The 21,500-nt window shown below is 41.8% G+C and overlaps 1 protein-coding gene and 1 non-coding gene across 3 annotated transcripts in view; one reads left to right on the forward strand and one right to left on the reverse strand.

The window, feature by feature from the left end:
* KCNH1 (potassium voltage-gated channel subfamily H member 1) overlaps positions 1–21,500 on the reverse strand; it is a 423,297-nt gene that overhangs the window by 133,329 nt on the left and 268,468 nt on the right. The gene's annotated exons all lie outside the window — the stretch shown is intronic.
* Positions 19,890–19,996, forward strand: LOC113607580 (U6 spliceosomal RNA). Its single transcript, XR_003427995.1, has one exon. It is a non-coding gene; the product is annotated as a U6 spliceosomal RNA (small nuclear RNA).

The raw sequence follows: 21,500 nt of genomic DNA on the forward strand, positions 1-21,500 counted from the left end.
AGGTTCAATTACACAAGGTAAGAAGAGTTCTAGATCCAAATACAATGTGGGTGGGCTTTTCTCACACAGTGTCACCAATTCTCCAACACCTGCTGGGTGTCTTACAATTTGGCTCAATTCTGAGAGCATCAGATTCCAACAAGCTGAGGGCTCAGTCCCAAGACAGCCCTCCACTTCAGATGCCAACTGCAAGTCTAGGTTGTCACCTGTGCTTCTGATTGTCTGGTTATAGATCAAAGCTTCCCACAACCCCCTCTTTGGTTTGATTAATTTGCTAGAGTGGCTCAGAGAACTTAGGAAACCCTTTTACTCACTAGATTACTGGTTTATCACAAAAGATATTAAGGGACAAGAATCAACAGCCAGATGAAGAGACACATAGGGTGAGGCTCCAAACAAAGGGACTTCTGCCCCTCTGGAGTTTGGGGTCTAGCATGGTGACATGTGGAAACATTCTGGTTCACCAACCTGAAAGCTCTCAAAACCCATCCTTTTGAGTTTTTATGGAGGCTTCATTACATAGGCATGATTGATTAAACTACTGGTGACTGCACTCAATCTTCAGACTTTCTCCCCTCCCAGGAGGTCAGGGGTGGGACTAAAAGTTCTAAGCCTCTAATCACATGGTTGGCTCCACTGGCAACCAGGCCCCATCCTTTGATGGGACCCATAAGTCACGCATTAACACAACAAGAGACACCTTTACTGGTTTCATCACAGGAAATTCCAAGGGTTTTAGCTGTGCCAGAAATAGGGACGACTAAATATATTTATATTTCTTATTATAAATCATAATATCACACAAGAGCTTCTCAAAGTTTGGTCTTGGACATGGGCATTTGGTAGAAATGCAAATTCTCAGGCCCACCCCAGACCTACTGGATCAGAATCTCTGGGAATGATGCCCAGGCATTTGTATTTTTTCAAACTCTTCAGGTGATGCTGATGCACCTTGAAGTTTGAGAAGCACTGCTTTAAATCATACTCATCCTCAGAATTTCCCTGTAAGTTTTAAGTTTAAGGCCTACCCGAAGGGAGGAGGATGGTCAGAGGCAAAAAAAATAGATAGTGGGCCAAACTGAGGAAGCACAAAGGAGCTATGAAGAAAGCTAACCTTACTCCACTGGACAGAACAATGGAAATAAAGCCAGGAGAGAATCAAAGAGCAATCCTACAGGCCAGTAATACCTTGATGCATGGGACACTGATGGATAGACTACACTCAGCTCTGAATTTCCTGCTAGAACTATGCCCTCATTCCTCCTCAAGTTGGACAGCTATTGCCCTGGGCACAGAAATCAGAGAATATAAAACACTCTTACATTCCCTATTTTATAACAAGAAAAGCCTGCAAACTCTCATTTAATATCTTGCTAAGAATAGCACAAATTCCTATACCACGTTAAAACTCTGCCGTGCTGGTGACTGTCACTTAACAAGCAAAATTCTTACAGGGGAGACAGAAGGTCATTTTCATCTATTTCTCATCTGTCGAATAAAACAACAGCTCCCACCCCACGGTAACCCATCAACAATGCAGCCTGTGCCACCTCATTTCAACCAGTGTTTTAATAGCAACACAGATAAAAGGCCCAGCAATTTCCACAGGGAATTACTTCTGCACATGAATCAAGAAGGTCAGATGCAGGTTGGAAAGGTCTCCAAATAATTTGCTACTTCACTTATTTTGTGCTTGCTGAGTTCTTGATCGCAAAGAGACGACCACTTAGGCACAGTCATACCTGGCTAACGGTAGGCTGGCTTGCAGGTTTGCAAACCCAGGTCTTGCTTTACTTCACAATGAGAGCCCTATTTCTCCAACATGAGTCATCAAAAAGAATCTAATTAACAAAGCCATCTAAAATGACCGTTTTTAAAGCCATTTAAGCAAGCATGTTAACCACCATTGGAAAATGACCCCAGTTAAGGTTATGTCTACTAAAGCTATAAGCTCACACAAAGCTCAAACATTTTTTTAAAATGCTGGTGTCATTTCAATGGCCTTTATTGTTTTTTATATCTGTATCGGTGTATAATTGCTTTACAATATTGTGTTAGTTTCTGTTGTACAACAAAGTGAATCAGCTATATGTATACATATATCAGACTTATCTTTTACATCTCAAAATGAAAAAAACAACTTTTCAGAAAGTACTACTATCACCACGGTGAACTAAACTGGACCAGCACAATGACCACAGACAGGGCCTTTTAAAGAAATACCTCCTTCAATAATAATAAAAGAAATTAAAATCACTTTTTCATTGTTGACTACTCTGATCTCAATACCTCCAGCATCTGCTGGTTTTCCTCCCTGAACCACCGTCAGTCTCCTAAATTTTCAAAAGCAGAATTGGAGGTATTTAGTTGCTAAGTGACACGGTAGGTCATGGTACCTCTCTCCACATTGCCTCCAAAGTAATAATTACCCAGAATGATAGATCCCTCAGCTTTCTACTGCCAAGAGGCAGAGAGTCGTAAACGATCATACTGGACAGAGCTGTCCTTTCCTGAGTCAGTGGTCCTAATCCCGACTCTGCTGTCTAATACTAGATGTAAAGCAAGTGACTCCACCCCTTCGGACACAGGAGGCCCAGATACTTGTTTAATGAATGAATAAGTGAATAATAGTAACAGTGATGACAGCTGGTACTTATATAGTTTTTATGATGTAAGAGTTATTGTTCTAATCACTTATCTTATCTTAATGATAGATACTATTATTATCTTCATTTTACTCATAAGGAACCTGAGTCAAGACTGTTTAAGCGACTTGCCCAAAGTCGCAAAGCTGGTAAGAGGCAGATGGAGGATTCACGCCCAGGCAGGCTGGTTGGGGAACTGACTCCACCACTGTACCAGATGCCTCTCTAAACACATGTCTGCTGTGCCAGATACTGTTCCAATGCTTCACTGATGTTGAATATTTAAATCTCTTAACAGTCCTATGAGGTAGGACTGCATCAGCCTTAATTGCAGATGGGCCACAGAGAGGTTAAGTAACTTAGCCAAGGTCACACAGCTAGCAAGTATGAAGCTGAATACAAACCCATGCAGTCTAAATACAAAGTCCATGCCCTGAACCTTTACACCAGTTTTTCAGCCTCAGCGCTATTGATATGTTGGGCCAGCTAATTCTTTGCTGTGTGAAGCTGTCTTTTGTGTTACAGGATATTTAGCAGAATCTCTGGCCTCTACTCACTGATGCCAGTAGCACCTCCCAGTTGCGGCAATGAAAAATGTCTCCATATGTCCCTTGGCGGGCAAATTCACCTCCAGTTGAAAACCATTGCTCTACACTCTGCTGCCTTTCCTTGAATAAATAAATCTGCCAAATGAGGGAGTCAGACAAAAAACAGGATGCATGGGATCTAAAGTCCCTCTGATCTCCAAAACATGACCATGATTATCAATTCTGATTATAGAATTAGAAAGAAAACTTGAAGCGGATGATAACACACTAGGCCTACTCCTGATGATAAAAACGTGGCCTTTCTCATCTTCTTAGAGACATAAAGATAATTTCCAGTCTAATGATGATGTCCATAATCGACTCTGAGGACTTCTTATAAGCCCAGATATCTGTCTTCCACAAAGATTTTGATCAGGTACGAAATAATTCTCTTGCCAATACACATACCTTGAGTCTCTGTTACTTCCTTCCCACTAAGTCTGACACGTCATAGCAGTAGAGCTTTAGAGTCACACGACTGAGGGTTAAATGCCAGCTCTGCTACTTACTTGCTGTGTAATTTTGGGCAAAGCACTTGATCTCTCTGATCTCTGTCTTCCTCATCTGTAAACAGGGGATAACACCATCTGCCTTACAGTAGGATTTTGGTGAGGATTAAATGTGATGATGTACGTGAAGTGCTCTGCACAGTACGTGCCCAGTACAAGTCAGTTATTGCTATGTTATTATCATTCAAGATCCAACTCAAAATGTAAGTCTTCCAGAAGCATCCCAGATCTATCACATCTGACTTCCCCACTGTGCTCCCCAGTGTAACTAATATGTAAAATCAACAACACTCAGATGGGTCCTACCCACCCGGAACCACCATAAGCATGATTCTCAACCAGGGGCCATATGAGAATCACCAAAAAAAGCCCTTTAAAAATTATAGTTTCCTAAAATTTAGTTATACTCAGGGGTAAAGTGGGGTAAGAAGAGGTGAGCAAGTAGAGGTTTTAAAACATCCCATGATTCTTATAGGCACCATTATCTCATCCCCATCTGTGAACCTCTAAATTTGTCTGTGAGTAACCACTAGATGCCTTGTTTTGAGAAAGTCTGGTTATGTTCAACTGTTTTAAAAATGTTTAAGGAAAAGAGTGTGATGTCTTTCTGAAACAGATTATAAAACACAGGCTTAGCCAAGAAGTACTTAGTGCTAACTGGGTACTGATGATTAAAAGAATAAAACAGGGGGAGTAGTTAATTGAAGAAATTAGTACTAAGTTGATAAATGAACTTTTTTCTTAGTTGAGGAGAAATAATCAGGGGCTAGCTTGAGATTTTACAGAGACTAGGAAAATATCACAGTCTTTATTTTTTTCTCTTTTCTCACTTTAAAGAGGAAAGTTTAAGAAATAATGTGTAGAGAAAAAGGTACTTTTAGGCCTTGAAATTAGCAAGGTCATTATGTTTCATGAAGAGAGATGGCTAAGGAGACTCATCAAGTGTCACGGGGAGAAAACAGAGCCCTCATCAGGGCCTGGAACAGCCAAGCTTTAGTGTCTGCCGTGACACTTAGGACAGGCCAAGGGTCCTGGGCTTTCTGCCCTGAATTGCTGGGGCTGCAAGACAGTCAAGTTTACCCTGAGGGTAGGGAGGAAAATAAAAAGTAAGCTCAGCAGTGGTGGATGTGTTGAGTTTAGGGAGGAAAAAAAACAACGTTCAACTTGTATTTAGCTTACTTAATAATGTATTTCCATACCTTGATAAATGTGTCCCCAAAACAGCAATCAGAAATTACTGAATTCTACTGTTCTGTGGATAGTGATGTTAATAGAAAAGCCCCAAGTGGTGAATTCCTCTAGATTTCTGATTCAGTTTCACCACGGCATCACCACTGAACAGTTGACTTGGCAGAAGCTATCAGAGAATGTAAGAACAGTGCTTGGAAAAACACAGTCAGCCTTGAAAGTAGAAGAAATAACCCTCAGAGAATTCTGCTGGAGGGGCAAGGCCAAGGTTAGAAGGAAGCACGCGGGACGGTGTTCCAGATGACAGAAATAACGTCTGCAAAGGAGCTGAAAGCAGGGACAGGGCAACATGGGCTAGAGAACAGGCGAGGTTATTTAGCTGCAACATAAATATATACATGAAAACAGAGTCTGCATCTAGCTGACCCCATCTGGGGAACTGAGCAAAGAAAGGCCTTCTGCATGAGAAGATGTCAGAACATCCTGAATTATTCTGATAAATGAGGGAGTGGGGATACATGGAAAATTCCACGCAAAGGGAATAGTATGTCCAAGACATACTATACCTTGATTTGAGAGAACAAATCTTGTCTGAGTAACTGCAAGTCTCTCAGCATGGCTGGTGCCTAGAATTCAAGGGTAGTGGTGGGGCAGTCCTAAGGGAAGAGCTTGGGGTATGGCAAGACCCACATCACGAAGGGTGTCCTCGGGTTTTTACCCCGAAGGCAATGGAACTCCTTATCTATACTTGCTATCTCCCACCCTGAGCTCAGCACAGACATGACCAACTGAAACAGCATCCCAGGATGCAGATGCTTCTCCGCTCACGGGTTTCAAGGGAGGGATCAGAGCAGCCCACCCATCGGCTGGCGTAAGGCCAAGGAAGACACTAACCGTTTCCATGTTTATGAGTGATCCATTGGTAATTTGGTTTGCCAAGACAGGGTCTCAATATCTGTTACAGAATTAACTTGCCATTTGCTAATTCTGATATAAAATGTTGGCTAGTAAAAGTTTTCAAATTGCCACAGCTTCTGTAACTTTTGAAATATTTTCCAACTTAATTCAGCACAAGGCAAGGAGTTTCAGAAACGTACTGAGTGAGGTCTACGTGTGCAGGTTAATTGGAAGATCAGCAGTAGACCCTCCTCCCCTCCCTTAGACATCTCTCCCCCGCAGGCATACACACAGAGCAGAGGTCCTGGCTCTGTGACAGCCCTCCACTTCTCTTCTAAAACTTAGATTCCAACTCTACTCGGAGGGGCTCTTCTGAGCCAACTGACCCTCTGGATGCCCCCCCCCCCCGAATCTGAAAGGAGGGATGCAAAGAACCCAAGAAGTGACAGGGCTGCCCTAGGAGGGTCACTACGACATTGCCATCAATATGAGGAAAAGGGAAGTTCGAAGGGGCCCAGGGTTTAGAAAGAGCAGATAAATAGTCTGTATTCCGCCCTGAGAGGCATGATCAAAACCTTGTGCTGCTCCCCAATGGGGCTCATTGGGTCGCTCTAAGGGACTAGTATGATCAGTCTCTGAGGGGGAGGAGTGTTCTATCACGGACACATTTAGAACTGCCAGCTCACGGTGATCATAGAAATATTCCAACTTTCAATTAGTATTTTAATATTTTTTAAGTATTCGTTTATTTTGGCTGTGCCGGGTCTTAGTTGCAGTAGATTGTGGCATACGGACTTCTTGGTTGTGGCATACACGCGGGATCTAGCTCCCCGACCAGGGATCAAACCGCGGCCCCCTGCATTGGGAGCGGGGAGTCTTACCCACTGGACCACCAGGGAAGTCCCTGTATTTTAATATTTTAAAATTCTCACAGACAAACCACTAGTGTAGACCACTTCCACCCCCATCTCCCACTTGGGACAGCCCTGCTCCTCCCTGGTCTCTGGTTACAACATCTGGGCTGGGCTGTCAGAATGATCAAACTGAACCTCATTTGGCATTTGGTTATTCTGCTGTTTAGAAATTTCAGATCTTGTGCCCATTCTGGAACTAAAAGCAGTACAACTACTTAACTGAAATTGAATGGGTTTTCAGACAATCACTTCAGTCCAATGGACCAACTTGATCTCTTCATTCATTTATTCCACAAACATTTGCCAAGCATCTCTTTTCTGGTGGGCCTGGCACTAGCGCTCAGATACAATGTCTGATAAGACCGGGTCTCATATGAACAAACAAATGAGCCGTGGTGTGGTCAGGGTGAGATCTAGACTGGTGGTGGCGGAAGCGGGCAGGGTGTGCAGCATGCCCAGAAAAGAGTTTTGAAAGATAAATGGGAGCTAAGGGGTATGGCAGTGGAGTGGGGAAGGAAGGCTCCCAAGCAAAGGCAACTAGTTCAGCCCTGGGACACCAGGTATGGATGGAGAGTGGTGAGAGAAGAGCCTGCGTCAGTGGGCAGGGGCCAGGCCCAAGACTTATGCCCAGCCAAGACACTCGGATGTGCATTTAATCAAGACTTGCTCACCAAGCCACTAGTGTGTGCTATGAACCCATGGACATTTTCAGAGCTTCATTAAATATAATGAGGGGGCCTTCCCTGGTGGTGCAGTGGTTGAGAGTCCGCCTGCTGATGCAGGGGACACGGGTTCGTGCCCCAGTCCGGGAAGATCCCACATGCCACGGAGCGGCTGGGCCTGTGAGTCATGGCCGCTGAGCCTGTGCGTCCGGAGCCTGTGCTCCGCAACGGGAGAGGCCTCAGCAGTGAGAGGCCCGCGTACAGAAAAAAATAATAATAATAAATAAATAAATATATATATATATAAATATATATATATATATATAAACTGAGGGTACAGGGACTGCCCTTTGCAGAAGAATGTACACACACTCAGTTATTTCCACCATTTAACTCTTACTGCTTGGTTAAATCCACTGCGGATAATTAGCCAGTCGTTCAAAGAACATGGATTGAATGACTGACTTCCTCACCCACCAACTCTCCTTCAACTTTTCTTATCAGTCCCATCACACAGGCTAAACATTTGGGTATCATTTCTGCATACTCCTTTCCTCACCCTTCTCGATTCCATGACCTGACATCTCTATTTCTTCTATGTGTCTGGCATCCACTTTTTCCATTCCATTCCTGCTGCTTCTTCTAGAACCACTCCTTTTCAAAAGGTCCACATTTCAACGGCTTCCCAAGCCCTGGTCCTCTCTTCAGTTCCTCCCAAACCACCTCAAATCCTGCCTCTACACTGCAGTAGCCATCTTTTCAAAGCATTCTTTTGGTCATATCAATCCCAGCTCCAAACTCAGGGGTTCCCCATCCAGTCCACCCTCCTAAGCATGGTGTCCAAGCATGTGGAGCAACTGTAATAGGGAAGAACAAATCTGACTCCATATTAGATCTGTTTCTTTTACTTTAACCTCTTTATTCTATTGCTTTTGCTTTGAGTTAAGAATGTTGCCTAGGGACTTCCCTAGTGGCACAGTTGTTAAGAATCCGCCTGCCAATGCAGAGGATAAGGGTTCGAGCCTTGGTCCAGGAAAATCCCATGTGCCGCGGAGCAGCTAAGCCCGTGTGCCACAACTTCTGAGCCTGCGCTCTAGAGACTACAAGCCACAGCTGCTGAGCCCCTGTGCCACAACTACTGAAGCCCACACACCTAGAGCCCGTGTTCTGCAACAAAGAGAACCCACCACAGTGAGAAGCCCACATACCGCAACAAAGACCCAACTCAACCAATAAATAAATAAATTCGAACACAAACCATTTAATTAAAAAAAAGCAATGTTGCCTATAGCCTAAAATATACAGGATAGCCTATTCTCAGGGCTCTGACTTTTGAGTCCATTCATGTAGAGATAAAAAGTTGCAGAACAGAGAATAACACTTGTCTTGTTGGAGGTTTATGGGAACATCGTGACCTGATCTATCCAGACAGCTGCAAGAACAAAGGATTCCTACACCAATAAGTCTGCAACAACTAACCACACCCCTCCTTCAACTTGCCTTTAAAAATGATTTGCTGAAACCCTTCAGGGAGTTCAGGGTTTTTTGGGCATGAGCCACCCATCTCTTTGCATGGCCCTGCAATAAACCTTTCTCTGCTCCAAACTCTGACCTTTTGGTTGGTTTGGCCTCACAAAACTTGCATTCAGTAACACGACCTGCCTTTGCACACTTGTCTTCCACCACTCACAGTCACACAGCTATGCTTCAGACAACCCTTCCCTTCCAAGTGTGCACCCTGCATTGAGGACTGAGTCCACTGACATACAACCTGTGCAGTCACATGGACTCTGCCCTTAGAAGGTCCCCCACTTGGTTAAATGCTCTGCTGTCACTGATTTGAAATTCTCAATGATTATTAAACAAGGAGCCTCGCACTGAGCCCCACAAATCATGCTGCTGATGCTGCCTGCTATATTCCTTTTTTTGGGGGGGGGCCATGCTGCATTTGGGATCTTAGTTCCCCAACCAGGGATCAAACCCGCGCCCCCCGCATTGGAAGCACATAGTCTTTTTTTTTTTTTTTGGAAGCACATAGTCTTAACCACTGGATCACCAGGGAAGTCCGATGCTGCCTGCTTTACATCCTTATCTTTAGTCATGTTGTTCTCTCCACAGAAAGACCTTTCCTACCTGCTGGAACCTGACCCCACTTTCAAGGCCCAGCTCAAATGCCATGAGGTCTTTGCCAGCCTCCCAGAGCCTGAAACAGGCTCTCCACTGGGTTCCCAAAACACTTTTCTTTTACTCCTGTTTTAGCACTTGTCACACACAACTCACAATGTAGTTATTTGCAAACATGCCTCATCCTCCTTCCTAAAAGGACAGGCAAGCTTGTCTGAGATGGGGGTGGGAGGTACATTCTTTCACTTCTGTTGCTTCTCAGTACCTGGCACAGAGTAAACCCTCAATACATTATTGATGAACTGAATTTCACTGTCCATAATAACCCAGTGATTTCTTGGCCCCTAGTGCCTCTTCTCCCAATGGGCTGCTCGCAGCCCAGCCCAGTTCTGCAAACTGTGCTCACGGCAACATCTGGCCACCTCAGAGACTATGGTAATGTAAGAAGAGGCACTAGGCAGCCAATTACTTGAGGAGAGTGAAATGATTTTGTAACTAGTAAAGCACATGAAGTGCTGTTTGAGAGAAAAGAAGAAAAAAAATCAACACAAATTTGAAAGTTACTAGGCTAGCAAAATTTTCCACTGAAGAGAACTGACTCCCAGTGGTATGTAAAATTGCTCCTAAAGTAAGTGTTGCACTGGGATGCCCAGGAGGCTTCGTGAGGTTGAAGATCTCCACCCCAAACATAGCCAGTGGAACTCAGACGTGTTTTGCTGAGGACCATACTGCATCAAGGAAAGCTAAAAGTACAACATGCACCCTCCCCGTATGTCACTTACAGCACATCTTAATCCAGTCATGTCTTTTTCTTGCTAAAAACCCTCTCAATACTCTCCTTACTAAAGAATAGAGTCCAAACACCTTAGTATAGCCAACATTTATTGAGAGCTTTCTTTGTGCCAAACACCACATCAAGTATTTTATAGATTGTTTCATAAATTCTTACAGACTTAGATAATAGATGCTGAGACATCAGGCTGGGACCTGGGACCTGGAACCCTTTGCTGCCATGCTTGCACCTGGACAAACATCTCCTGGAGCAACAAAATACAAAGAAACTATAAGGGACTAAAAATAACTGCGTGTATGTGCAGTTGGGGCAAATTATGGACAAAAAGATACAAAGAGACCAAAAACCCAACTGCCACTTCTGAAGAGCCCCCTGCACTCAACACTACCAAAGCAGTGGGCAAAACACCTAAGCCACGCCTCTGGCCCAACCCCTGGACCCGTCCCTACTGTCACCCCATATAAGGAACTGGCTCACCCCCCAGCTTGGGGTGCGAGTGAGCAAGGGAACCTGTTACTTGTTCTTGCCCCTCCCTGGTGTAGCAGGGCCCCAATAAAGCCTTGCCTGAATTTCTTGTCTGGCCTCTATTGATTAAGGAGGCCAAGAACCCTGGTCGCGAACAGTGCTATGACTATCCCTATTTGAAATATTTGAAAACTAAGATAAAGAGAGATTAAGTAATTTGCCCCACATCACACAGGAACCAAGTGGTGGAAGAAGATTCGAAGCAGTTCATCTTCGAAGCGCCTGAGCACTTCATCACTGCGCAGGCCCCTGCCCACCAGCCAGCCCCCCGTCTCACACCTCTGCTCGTCTCCTGCCCCACACTGGCACCCATCTGAGCATGTACAGTCCTCCGAGCTGCCTAGCTCTCCCACTCGGGCTTCCAAGCCTTTGTTCCCAGCATGTACATTATTCTGGTGAATGTGACCCTGTTATACTTTGGCTTCAAATTTGGGTCTCAGGCCTCCTTTCCACTCTTAAAGGACTGTGGAAAACAAAGAGCTTTTATTTATGTGGACTACATCTATCACTATTCACCATGTTAGAAATTAAATCTGAGGAAATTAAAAATATTTGCTTATCCACTTGAAAAAAATAATAAACTCATATGTTAACATAGATAATATACGTGATGAAAATAACAATATTGTCCAAAACATTAAAAAATTAGTAAGAAGACTGTTATTGCTTTACATTTTTCCAAATCTTTTTAATGTCTGGCTTCAGAGATGACAGACTTTTTATACCTGCTTCTTCACTCAATCTTAAGTGATATGTTGTTTTGGTTGAAGTATATAAAGGAAATCCAGTTTCACACAGATATGTAGATGGAAGAGGGAAGACTATTTCAATAGGCTTTTCGGATAACTGAGAACATTGTTCTTTGACACTATCCTAAAATTCAACAAGTGGGAGTTTCTTACAATTTAATGTGGAGTCTGAAACCACATCAATAAAATTATCATACTCTGTTACATTAATCCATTGGTCTTTCTTATTCTTTGAAAGGACCTTTTTCTCATGCATGATTCTGAACACCATGCGCTGGTCATTTGGAAAATATGGGTTCCCTGAGTTACAAAGCTCTTCCAAAAATCACATTTCTTTGTGCCAAACCGACATTTCTCTAAAAAAGACCAAAAAATCCTATTTGTTAATCACATCAATTCCATCAAACCATTCTTTGGAAACCGTCAAATTCATGGTGGCAGATACCAGTTTTTCACAATTCTAATTTTTGCTTGAAAGCTTTAATTTTATCACTGGCAACGAATACCGTCAGTTGTTTTCCTTGAAGTGACAGGCTCACCTCATTGATTTTCAAGAAAATGTCTGCCAAATACTCAAGTCTGAAAAACCCTGGTTTGTCAGTTGTTCTCTCAAGTAAAAACGGTACTGAAAACAGCAGCTATTTCAGTTAGAAATTCAACTGCACAAAATCTTTTCCTTGAAACAGCCAAAGAATGTCAGTATGCAGAAGTGCTTTACGTAGAATTCTCATTTTGTTACACAGGATATTAAAATATGTACTCAAGGGTCGAAATTTAATAAATTTAATCATTTTTGCTTCATCAAGGGCATTCTTGAGTGAAACCAACTTTTTTGTTTAATGAGTGCACAGCAGTGAAAAATACAGTGACTACAGATACAATTTGGCACTCCCTTTATTCATGCTAAGGGGCTAGTGTTTCACACACCATTGCTTTTGTACCATCAGTCCGCACATCAACACAAACAATGTCTTAGTATTATTATGTACATAGTTTTGACCTCACAAACTCCCTGAAAAGCTCTTGGGGATCCCCATGGATACACAGATCATGCTTTGAGAACTATTGCCCTACACACCTTTCTAGAGCCATCGCAAATGTAACTTCCCTGAGAAATTTTATCACCTCTCCTTCTCTGTGCCACCACTGTGATTTGTATAAACTTCTGGCATAGTACTTCTATTTTATTACATATAGTCAATTCTATCTTCTTCCTCTCCTACAATTGTCAGTTCCTTTAGGGCAGAAACCATGTCTTATTTATCTTTGAATACTCAGCCCTTAACAGTATCAGGCACATAGTAGGTGACTGATAAATATCTGTTGAATGAATGAATGAATGAATGAATGACTTGTATGGCAGATTGTTATTTTCTAAAGATGGTTACAACAATGTGTCCCATCACACACGCTCTTCTATAATCCTGCCACTTACCCATCAGTAGGTCTGCTCCCTTCTCTTTTAACCTGGCAGGTCTTTGTACAACCTATAAAGCTAGTAGAAGAGATGCTATGTGACTTCTGAGGCTAGGTCTTAAAAGCGCCATGCATTTCTGTCCTGACCTCTTGGGACACTAACACTTGGAACCCAGCCATCATACTGTGAGGATGTTCAAGCAGCTTGTGCAGAGGTCTACCTGGAAAGCAACCTGGGTCACTGGCTCAAAGCCCCAGCCGAGTTCCCAGCCTACCTCCAGGGACCAATTTGTTGCCCATGTGAGTGAGCCATCTTGAAAGTGGATCATCCAGTCCCTGTTTGAGCTGAGCCTACTGACAACCTAACAGAAATGAGACACCCTGGTGAACCACTGCCCAGCTGTTGATGTATGAGCTAAATAAAAAATCATTTATTGTTTTAAATCACTAAGCTTTGAGTAATTTGTTATGCAGCAACAGATAACCAACACCCTATATTTGTCAGCTCACAGACGACAGAAACTATGATTGACTTACTCTAGTATTCCCTACTACATGTAGCACAGGGCCTTGCATATTGTAGGTGTTCAAAATATATTTGTTGACCTGAAGCTAGCACCTTTTTTTGATGCCACATATCCAGTTAAATATAATCAGTATAATCATGGATCTTACACATGGGATGGTGAAAACATCTCATTCCTCCGGGACACAATTAGATACTACTGTACTCATTAGGAAATAACATGAAATGTAAAACACAAGGCGTGAAACCCTGGTCTCCCTGTTTTTTCCATGAATTAGGCTACAGAGGGATTTTAAACAATTACTAGAGAAATGTCTTCCTACCCACCTCCTCGTCAGCTCACGTGAGAAGTGTCGATTAAGAAGTCAGATGAGAGAGGCCACAAAAGACAAGGAAGAGGGAGAAAATGTTGGCATGGATTTACTTTTCTAACTTATTATTCTCATGATTTCAATTTTTAATCAACCGTGCTTAACTTATAGCTTAACATTACTAGCTAAATTGAGAAAGAACAAACTGTATTACTCATTTTTATTTCTAATTTACAAACAGTACAAGAAATTACACATGACTTTTTTGTTCGTTTCAAGAAAAGACATACTTTATCTGAATGCATCAGTAGAAGGAAACCAAATAACGGCAATGGAAGTGACTCCGAAGAAATGGAGACCAAAGACTTCATGCTAGCTTTATTTTGAAGGATCATTCCTCATATACTAAGTTTGGGCTGGGTTTGTAGCCATATTGGAGGATGGCATGCTAGACCCAAAAGCGTGTTATTGGCAGAAATGTTCTAACTAGTGATTCCTTCAAAACTTCTTGGGCAGCAATTTACTCACAAAAGGCTAAAATAAAAGCTCAAAACTAAAAAGAATTCTTTGAAATAAACAAGTATTGCATTAGAAAGCCACAGAAGCAAATGTTCAATATTTTACTTAGTCATGCTTTGCGCACTTCTACTAAAATAGCACCTCAGGTTGCTAAGACCAAAAAAACCTATGCAATTGATGAGACATTAGCGACAATCTGCAGCAGAGGTGTGTGTTTGGAAACAGGAATCTTTGGCAAAGAAGGTAGCTCCACCACCACTTTCAAATGACTCCACAGATTAACATACCAGGCTAATGATATGGAAGACCAACTCACAGACCAAATAAAGCAAGTGAAGTATTTTTCATTGCAACCTGACTTGTGCAATGATACGGCTAATATGGCAATCTTTCAGTACAGATGTAATTTGAACACGATGGTGATATGAAGGAAGAATCTTTTTTAAAAAAATTTTTTCATGCTCATTGTCAAAAGACACAACTAGCTTTCAAATGTATAAAGCTAAAAAGAATTACATTGTCAACAGGTGTGGTCTGGAGTTTAAGTTTTGTGTACAAGTATGTTCTGACAGCACAGTTGCAATGACAGGAAAACATTCTGGAGTGAGTACCCATATTAATAAACTTACACCAGAATGTACATTAATGCACTTCTGCCTTCGTTGAGAAAGACTGGCTTCAAAAATAAGTCAGCTAAACTAAACATTGTACTTAGTGACGTAGTAAAGATAGTAAATTACGTAAAGGTAAATGAGTTAAATTCACGGTGACTCTGAATGAATAATCAAGAAGGTGGCTAATCATACACAACAGTACTGCGTGTTGATGTTTGATGGTTATCGAGAGGAAAAGCTCTCTCAACAATGTCTGCAGTGCGGAATAAACTCTTAGTGTTTTACAAGGTAAGAAATCCGCTTGGTCCCAACTTTGTAAAGACATGAATTAGAGCCAGACTTGTTTATTTGCCTGTCCTTGCTATTTTAATGATCTTAATACTTTCATGTACGGGAGAAACAATGTTTTTCAATGGCAGATAAGGTTGAAGACCTAAAACAAAAGCTAGATGCTTAAAAGAACACTTTCCACATTTACACCACGTTCCAGAATTTAAGTTATCAGTGAAAGAGGTGATGATGTTGATACAGCACATCTGCCGAAAGTTATCGCCAAATATTTTCTGAATTTGATAGAATGTTTTGAATCTATTTTCCTAGATTTATGCATAAAAAATTCTATGGATTCATTTTTCATCAAAAGATAATTTAAAGTTAACTATTTTTGGATAATTAGTTAACTAATGAAGACCCAAAAGTGAATTTTGAAAACACAGCACTACTTGCCTCGTTTTAGATAAAAACTGAAAATGAATAAAATAAAATAACAATAAAATAAAGGAGTCAATTCTCCAAGAAGTCATAACAGTTCTTAATGTGTATACACCTAATAACAGAGTGTCAAACTACACAAGGCAAAAACTGATAGAGCTGCAAGGAGAAACAGACGAATCCACTATCATAATTGGGAATGTTAATATCCCTCTATCAGAAATGAAGAGATACAGCAGGAATGAAATCAGTAAGGACCTAGCTGAACTCAACACCACCAATCAACTGGATATAATGGACATCTATGGACTACTTTATCCAACAACAACACAGTACACATTCTTCTCAAGCTCACACAGAATGTTCGCCAAGACAGACCACGTTCTCGGCCATAAAACACACTTTCACAAACTTAAAAGAATAGAAATCATACAGTGTCTGCTCTCAGACCACAATGGAATTACACTAGAAATCAATAAAAGAAAGACAACTGGAAAATGCCAGAAAGAACAATCTAATCATCAACAATCTACCTTAATTCAGCACGCTTTTGTTGAGTGTCTGCTACATGGCATGTCCCCAGGGGCGAGGACCACGGCTGTATCCTTGGTGCACTCATTCCCTGACTCTATGATCTCTATCAGTATTTATAGAGTAAATAAGTAAGGTTTTAGGAAAATACTAAAACTTACCTGGAGTTCATAATCTACTGGTGAAGGGTGAGGGTAGAGTGCCTGAGACCCTGACAATGACAGCATATTCCATACGTGCTCTGAGATCTAGATATTGCTACAGAAACACTGAGGAGGCAGTCCTTATCAGTGCCTGATTTGTCACTTTTGTTTTATTGTGTTACATCGTTTGTCTGTTTCTCCTTGTATTATATCGTGAGTTCCTATGTCTAGGTTATCTTCCACATAGTGCAGTGTATGTAAATGGAAGCTTAATAAAGGATTCTTGATGAAATAATGACACCTACCATCACTTACTGAGTTCCTCCCATCTTCACAAACATTTTCTCAATTAATCCTACAATAGCCTATGAGGCAGATGTTATCTCCATTTCATAGATAAGAAGGCAGAAGTGGACTTCCCTGGCGGTCCAGTGGTTAAAACTCAGCACTTCCAATGCAGAGAGTGGGTTCGATCCCCGGTCAGGGAACTAAGATCCCACATGCTGCGCAGCCAATAAATAAATAAATAGATAGATAGATAGATAGATAGATAGATAAATAAATAAATAAAATTTAAAAAAAAACGAAGGCAGAAGTACAAATGGGCTAACATATCCAAAATAACCAGCTAAGGTGATGACTGGCTTGTGAACCCAGATCCCACTGACCGCAAAGCCATGCTCTTAGCCAGCACTATGTTCTGGATCTGCTGTTTGTGGTATGATCATAAGAAGATGATTTAATACATCCTATCTCCAGTTCCTCTTTGGCAAAATGGCATAACTCATTCTTGCCTATTTCATTGGGATGAGGGCAGTTGTGATGTTCAAATGTAGGCTGTAATGTATAAATAAGGTATTAAAATAATTACTTGTTTACTACATGGCAAATGCTCCTTTACCTTAGAGACTTTCATCTTTGATCTTCCCGGTTCTCCACCTAGAGCCTTGAAATGTAGCAGTATTTGTTAATGTTTGTTGCATGACAAAATTACAAGTTAAGGAGAGAATGCATATTCATGAAGGATTTTGCCAGCTGCTGTTTTTAAAAGGTTAGAATTGAATTTTGTGATTGAAAAAAGTAAATTTATATTCTACCCTGGTTTAAGAAACTAGCTCTTTGATGGTGAATATGTTTCCCACTAGACTTTGAGTCACCACGTGCCACCTCGGCAGGCCTGGGGCAGACTTGGCAAAGGTGCTGCCCAGGCTCTGTGCCTACACAGTTTGGTCAAGAGGGCTAGTTAATTGCTCACTGGGCTCTGCACACAAAGGTACATTTTGCAAAGCTGCTTTTTGCACGTCGTCAGTTGGAAATGTAACTCTCAGAGTGTAAGTCATTTTACTTTGTGTGTATTCAGAGTGACTGCAGAATTGCTTTAGCAGATAATTTCATGGTGAGAAGGAAAATACTTCATAGATATTCTCAACTGAAATCCTGAAAGCTGCACTGGAGGTTGTCAGCTTTCTTATTTTGATAGCTGTGCTCCCTTTAGAAAGAAGGAAAAGGAAAAATAACCTTAAAGTTCTCCTTCCCATGAGGGGTAAGATGCCGTGCCCCCTACATTGTTTGATCTTTTCGATTGACTCTTTTATAGCTGGCTTTATTGTCTCAAATGAGTTGGGCCGATGTGAGGTTCTATCTTTATTATTTTCACTTCCTTCTCTGTGGGCAGCATTACTAACTCCATAGGGAACCACCTTGTGCAGTCGTGGGTGTGAGGACAGGAGAATGGGGGTAGATGGCGTCCCATAAACCCATTGTTGTAAGTAGAAAACAGCTCGGAGCACAGCTGATGATGGGTCTGGAGAGTCTCCACAGGTAAGAAATAAAAATAGTACCATATGCCCTCTTCTTAGTTTTCTAGTTCAGTGCTTCTCAAGCTATCTCTGGTAAAGAATTCATTTTTAATTTTTTCAAATATCCAATCTATCTCAGATTAATACTTGTGTCAAAATGTAATAAGTTAAATTTAGAAAAGTTACATTTTAAAAAGATGAATAAAATACAAGCCCCAATTTTTAAATTTGATTCAGACATAAATGTATATTTCAGTAAACATATTCAGAACACCAAGAAAAAGGAAAGAATTACAGACACTGTGCACATTTTTAATTTGACATGTATACAGAGGTGATTAATATAGAAAATTCCTGTTACACTTGTACTTCTGTCACTCTATAATCATAATTAAACAAAGTTACAAGTGAAATAGCAGTTCTTCATACCAAATGCCTATATGCACACTTTGAATGAATAGCATGCATATATGAGCTTGCTTCTTCCTTGCTAATTGATCTAATCTAGGTGGGATTGACAACAGTGCTATTCTCAGGGGACAGATGATAGAGCCAGAAGTGATTCCATCAAGGACACAAGTCATGGTTCAGGCACTCAACGAAAGTGTGCTGAATTAGAGCAGGCTGTTGGTGACTAGACTGTCCTTTCTGAACTGTGGTTCTGGGAACTACTCATCCATGTCAGTGACCCCCAGGGCTCTACTCCCAGGTAGGGGCCAGATCTTTACGACAGCAGCAGCTAATCCTCTGAACCATCCTCAGCTAAACCCCATTGTTCAAGAGCGGAGGCTTTTAGAAATGATCTACAATGTCTTTCTGAGTAACAATGAATCTTTATTACTGAAGAGTGGAATAAAACTGCTCCCAGGAGGAAGGAATAGGTTCTCCTCCTACGGGGTCTGGAGATGGGAAAAGAAGGCCATCATGAAAGTGTGTATGGGTTATGTAACTAGGTATTTTCTGAAGGGCATTCAATGTCATTGAGGATCCAGCCCTGCATTTCCCCTTAGGGCGGTGGGACTGAAACTCGGCTCTCTGGATGCTCTGATCAATAAGAACCCCAGTCTAAGGAGGTGTGAGCTCAAGGTGGACGGAAGCCTCTCTTCTACGGTTCTGATAACATACCTCTGGCCCTATACTGTAGTGCCCCACTCAGCAAAACAAAAAGCCTACAGTTCACTAGACCCACAGACCTCAGAGAGCATTCAGTGGATACCTTTGTTACCCAACTACTCATGTCCTTGATTAAATTTCATTGATATGTACTGTACCTTCCCTGAGGTGAGCTCTGGTAGGAACCATCTTTTTCTTATCATAGTGCTATTTTAGTGCCCTTTACAGGTTCGTACCCTGTGTGGCTGCCCAGCTGGCTGCCTTATCATGTGGCCATTAGTTTTACCCCCCAAAGTCTATTCTCAATAGAGCGGCCAGGCTGACCTCTTAAAATCGAAGTCAGTCTTTACAACTCTTCATTTTATCAGAATGAAAGCCGAAGTCCTTATGGTGACCTTCTATCTGCCCCCCTCCCATCTCCCCAGCCTCATTCTCCCACCCTGGCATCCTTGCTATTTCCTGAAGACACTCTTCTGCCTCATGGTCTTTGCACCAGCTGTTACCCGCACAGAAAGCTCTTTACCAAAATAACCGTATTGTTAACTCCATACCCCTTTTAAGTCTTTGCTCAGTGGTGCATTTTCAAAAAGCCTTCTCATGCTCACTTCGGCATGAGGATTAGCTTCTGCTCTCATATACTAAAATTGGAACGATACAGAGAAATTAACATGGCCCCTGCACAAGGATGACACTCAAATTCGTGAAGCGTTCCATAGTTTTACATAGAGACTGTCATACAGAATGAAACAAGTCAGAAAGAGAAAAACAAACATCGTATAATATTGCTTATCGTGGAATCCAGAAAAATGATACAGATGAACTTACTTGCAAAGCTGAAGTAGAGACACAGACATAGAGAATGAATTTGTGGATACCACGGCGGGATGGGGGGTGGGATGAACTGGGAGATTGGGATTGACATATATACACTACTATGTATAAAATTGATAACTAATGAGGACCTACTGTATAGCACAGGGAACTCTGCTCAGTGCTCTGTGGTGACTTAAATGGAAGGAAATCTAAAAAGGAGGGGATACATGTATGCGTGTGACTGATTCACTTGCTGTACAGCGGAAATTAACAACATTGTAAAGCAACTGTACTCCAATAAAAATTTTTTAAAAAGTCATCAATAAATCCAAAGTCATCTTTAAAAAACAAAAAGGTTTCTCAAAGAGGTTGTAACATTACAACCCACTCCCAACCCTCCCTTCGGCACTTCCAATTTTCTTTACCAAACTCTATAATACCCACCCCCCAGCCCTGACAGGATCTATTGCCTTCTAACCAACACACAAAATTACTCAGTTTATCAAACACTCATGTAGCCCTTATTATTATTATAGCTCTTTAGAAAGAACTAATTTAAAACTTTGATTATATGCATTGATTATTTTCTGACTCCTTTCTCTAGCATATCAGTTCGATAAGGGCAGGAATTTTTAAAAATTTACTACTGTATTTCTGGTGCTTAGAACAGTACCTAGCAAATCATGGGTTCTTTTTTTTTTTTTTTTTGTGGTACGCGGGCCTCTCACTGTTGTGGCCTCTCCCGTTGCGGAGCACAGGCTCCGGACGCGCAGGCTCAGCGGCCATGGCTCACGGCCCAGCCGCTCTGCGGCACATGGGTTCCTCCCGGACCGGGGCATGAACCCGTGTCCCTTGCATCGGCAGGCGGACTCTCAACCACTGCGCCACCAGGGAAGCCCAAATCATGGGTTCTTAATAAATATTTGTTAATAAATGAATGATTCTCCCATTACTTCTTTTCACAGAACCATCCTTGAGTTTCCTTTAAACATCTCAAGCTCTGGTGTTTCTCTCCCCTTGCATGTGCCACTTCCGCTCCCTGGAATGCTTTGCCCCCCCCACCCATGCCACAAACTCCACCCATCCTTTTATTTCATTTAACTTCATCACTGCCCATGAGAACTTTCTCTTGACCGTGTACAGACATAGTCAAGAGCTCCTTTCTCAGTGTAGCCAGATCAAACCAAGGATGCTTTCCCGAAGAAACTTAGTTCTGGCAAATAAATCATCTGTGTCTGCCTGGACAAGACATTTTCTCAGAGGGTCAGGGCACAGGACTGATACCTGAGTTTCAAGCACAGGGCGGGTTGGAAAACATCAATGATAAAAAACACTTGCCTAGAGCATATTTTATCCCCATCCAATGGATAGGAGTAAACCCGATTCTGTATTGAATAGGAGAGGAGAGAGA

This window comes from Aethalodelphis obliquidens, unplaced genomic scaffold (assembly GCF_003676395.1).
Source record: "Aethalodelphis obliquidens isolate GAN/ISIS:26980383/991018 unplaced genomic scaffold, ASM367639v1 scaffold48, whole genome shotgun sequence".
Classification (NCBI taxonomy): domain Eukaryota; kingdom Metazoa; phylum Chordata; class Mammalia; order Artiodactyla; family Delphinidae; genus Aethalodelphis; species Aethalodelphis obliquidens.